This window comes from Hevea brasiliensis, chromosome 11 (genome assembly GCF_030052815.1).
Source record: "Hevea brasiliensis isolate MT/VB/25A 57/8 chromosome 11, ASM3005281v1, whole genome shotgun sequence".
In the NCBI taxonomy this organism is placed as follows: Eukaryota; Viridiplantae; Streptophyta; class Magnoliopsida; order Malpighiales; family Euphorbiaceae; genus Hevea; species Hevea brasiliensis.
This window is the reverse complement of record NC_079503.1, coordinates 12,545,792-12,549,985: the sequence shown is the minus strand read 5'-3', so window position 1 is coordinate 12,549,985 and position 4,194 is coordinate 12,545,792. Positions and strand designations below refer to the sequence as shown.

Sequence of the window (4,194 nt, the reverse complement as noted above, 5' to 3'; positions counted from 1 at the left end):
TGCCGGGGAGTTGTTTGTTTAAGATTGAATTCTTAATTATTTTAGTTGTTTATAGTTTTATCTTTGTTATCTTTTCATTTTGTGTTTGTTTGTTCTTTTTAGGTACTCTTAATCTTTTATGAGAAGAGCTAGAAGCACAAGTGACACATCCTTATTGTTTATTCCTGAAATTGAGAAATTTTGTAAAGCCAACAAGAAAGAAACCAGAAAAAGGAAAGAAGCCTTGAGAGAAACTAAAATTGAAGCAGACATGGCTGATGAAAGAATTAGAATTGGTGGTGGTAATGCTGGAAATAATCGAAACAATGAAAATGCAGCCCAAGGTGAAGAGGTTGTAAATGCTAATGTGCATAGGGGAAGTATGATGGATCATGCTTTTCCTCGTTTTGATGACTTGAGAGAGAGCATAGCAAGACCAAGAATTGATGCAAATAGTTACAAGATGGATTTGGAGTTCTTCAAATGATTCAAAATTCCAAATTTGGGGGACATCCTTCTGAAAATCCACATACACATCTAAAGAAGTTTGCTATGATTTGTGATATGCAAAAACAACCTGGAGTATCTAATGATGCAGCAAGATTGAAGCTATTCCCATTCTCTTTGAAAGATAGAGCATTGGATTGGCTTGACTCTTTACCTCACAACTCCATTACAAATTGGGAGCAACTCACTGATGCATTTCTTGCACAATATTTTCCACCTGGAAAAACTCAAGAATTGAGGAATCAAATGACAGCTTCAGACCAAGAGAAGATGAAACTCTTTATGAATCATGGATGAGATGGAAGGAATTAGAGAGACAATGCCCACATCATGCCATTCCAAAATGGATGATAAACCAGAATTTTTACACCAATGTTACTCCTGCAATTAGAGGGATAATTGATGCTCAAACAGGAGGAGAATTTATTATGAAGCATGAAGATGAAGCTTATGAGCTATTGGAGAAAATTGCAAAGAATACTCATCTTTGGAGTAGTCCAAGAGGACCAGCTCCAACTCAAAAGAGGCAAGCTGCTGGAATGTATGACCTTGATCCATTCAACATGATTAATGCAAAGTTTGATGCACTTACAAATGTTTTGGCTAAGAAGATGGAAGATTTAAGTATGTTGGTTAGTTCATCATCATCATCTGGAAGTTCACAACAAGTTGCTTATGCAGAAGGAACTACCAGCTGTGGAGTAGACTATGGAGAGCAAGCTGCATATATTGGTAATTATGGAAACAAACAAATGGGGAATCCTTACTCTCAAACTTATAATCCAACTTGGAGGAATCATCCCAACTTTTCATGGGGAAATCAGCAAAATCAAGTTCTAAATCAGAATCTTCAGCCACAACAGCAACAAGGAATTTCATATCAGCAAAACAAGCAACCATTGCCTAATTTTCAGCAGAGAAACATGAATCCTGCACCTCCACCAAAATAGCAAGAACAAAGTTCCACCACAGAAGCTTTATTACAACAGATTCTTGCTAACCAAACTAAGCATGATGAAGAGATAAGAGAGATGAAAGCAAGGCTGGAACAAATGCAAACACACAATAGAATGTTGGAAAATCATATTGCACAACAAGCATCTTTCTCAGGTACCAAGTCTTTTGGAAAACTTCCAAGTCAACCGAAAAACCCAAGAGAGCAGTGTCTAGCTATTACTTTAAGAAGTGGGAAGGTTGTAAATAATGAGAAGAGAGAAAATGAGAAAGAAACTGATGAGAGTGAAAAACAAGAAAGTGAGAAAGAAAGTGTAGAAAAATGTAAAGAGAAAATTGAAAAGAAGGAAGAGAAGTATATACCTCCAGAGCCCTACAAGCCACAACTTCCCTTTCCACAAAGATTTCAAAAAGCCAAGCTTGATAAGCAATTTGGAAAGTTCTTAGAGGTCTTGAAGAAGCTTTACATAAATGTGCCTTTTATTGATGCTCTTTCACAAATGCCCTCTTATGCAAAATTCTTAAAAGAAATTCTCTCAAACAAGAGGAAACTTGAAGACCATGAAACTGTAGCTTTGACTGAGGAATGCAGTGCTATCCTCCAAAGGAAACTTCCTCCAAAGCTCAAGGATCCAGGGAGTTTTTCAATTCCATGCCACATTGGGGAATCATGTTCTATAAAAGCTTTATGTGATTTAGGGGCTAGTGTTAGCCTCATGCCCCTCTCCATTTACGAGAAGCTCAATATGGGACATCTTAAGCCAACCCACATTTCTCTTCAGTTAGCTGACAGATCAATTAATTATCCTGAAGGGATTTTGGAGAATGTGCCTCTGAAGGTTGGGAAGTTCTATATACCTGTTGACTTTGTCATCTTGGACATGGAAGAGGATTCTAATATTCTAATTATCTTGGGGAGACCCTTTCTAGCTACAGCAGGAGCATTAATTGATGTTAAGGGAGAAAAATTAACTCTTAGAGTTGGTGAAGATCAATTGGTTTTCAATATTAATAACACTATGAAGAAGCATCATTCTAAAGCTGATACTTATTTGAGAATTGATATCATTGATGAGCTGGTTGAAGAACACTTCAGAAAGAGATATCCGGAAGATCCACTTGAAAATTGCTTGGTTCATGGAGGAAGCATAGACTATGACAACCCTCATGTGGCTGCATATGCTCAACATTTAGAGGGTAGTCCACCAATCATTTCTGCTCCAGTTTTTCAACTCACACAAAAGGAAAAAGTCGAATCTAAGCAACCATCATTCAAGGAAGAAGATGCACCTAAGGTAGAACTTAAGCAACTTCCTTCTCAGCTCAGGTATGAATTTCTTGGCACCAATAACACTTATCCAGTAATTGTAAATGCAAACTTGAGTACTTTAGAGGTTGATAAGTTGTTAAGAGTGTTGAGGCAATTTAGGAAAGTTTTAGGATATACCATAGATGACATTAAGGGAATAAGCCCACACTTTTGCATGCACATAATTATTTTGGAAGAAAATTGTAAGCCATCTATTGAACATCAGAGGAGGTTGAACCCAAATATGAAAGAAGTTGTTAAAAAGGAGATTTTGAAATTGGTTGATGCAGGGATCATATATCCTATCTCAGACAGTACTTGGGTGAGCCCAGTACATGTTGTCCTAAAAAAGGGTGGAATGACAGTGGTCAAAAATGAAAATAACGAATTAATTCCCACCAGAACAGTGACTAGTTGGCGAATGTGCATAGATTACAGAAAATTAAATATTGCCACTAGAAAAGATCATTTTCCACTTCCCTTCATTGATCAAATGTTAGAAAGACTGGCTAGGCATTCTTATTTTTGCTATTTAGATGGGTATTCAGGATTTTTTCAAATCCCTATCCATCCAAATGATCAAGAGAAAACCACTTTTACTTGTCCATATGGAACCTTTGCTTATAAGAGAATGCCATTTGGGTTGTGTAATGCACCAGCCACTTTTCAAAGGTGCATGATGGCAATCTTCTCAGATTTCATTGAAGATATAATGGAGGTTTTTATGGATGACTTTTCTGTTTGTGGATCTTCATTTGACATATGCTTGGCTAACCTTTCTAAAGTTTTACAGCGATGTGTAAATACTGATCTTGTGTTAAACTGGGAAAAGTGTCATTTCATGGTTCAGGAAGGGATAGTGCTTGGACATTTGGTGTCTAACAGAGGAATAAAGGTTGATAAAGCCAAGGTTGAAGTGATAGAGAAGATGGCTCCTCCTACCAATGTCAAAGGAATTCGAAGTTTTCTAGGACATGCCGGGTTCTACAAACGCTTTATCAAGGATTTTTCTAAAATAGCCAAACCTTTGTCTAATTTGTTAAGTCATGACATACCATTTGTATTTGACCAAGAGTGTTTGGATGCCTTTTGTAGGTTGAAGCAAGCTCTTATCACTACACCAATCATGCAACCTCCCGATTGGAGCCTAACTTTTAAAATTATGTGTGATGCTAGCAACTATGCAATTGGAGCTGTTCTTGGTCAAAGAAAAGACAAAAGGGCTTATGCTATTTATTATGCTAGTAGAACACTGGATGAGGCTCAAACAAACTATGCAACAACTGAAAAGGAATTCTTAGCAATTGTCTTTGCATTGGAAAAGTTCAGACCTTACATTATTGACTCAAAGGTGGTTATATTTTCAGATCATGCTACCATCAGGTATTTACTCCGTAAAAAGGAGGCTAAACCTAGGCTCATTAGGTAGATTCTGATGCTACAAG

The 4,194-nt window shown here is 37.1% G+C and overlaps 1 non-coding gene across 1 annotated transcript; it reads right to left on the bottom strand.

Annotated features, from left to right (window-relative positions):
- Positions 1 to 717: 717 nt before the first annotated feature.
- Positions 718 to 823, bottom strand: LOC131170876 (small nucleolar RNA R71). The gene has a single exon (XR_009141641.1). It is a non-coding gene; the product is annotated as a small nucleolar RNA R71 (small nucleolar RNA).
- Between the last annotated feature and the right edge of the window lie 3,371 nt (positions 824 to 4,194).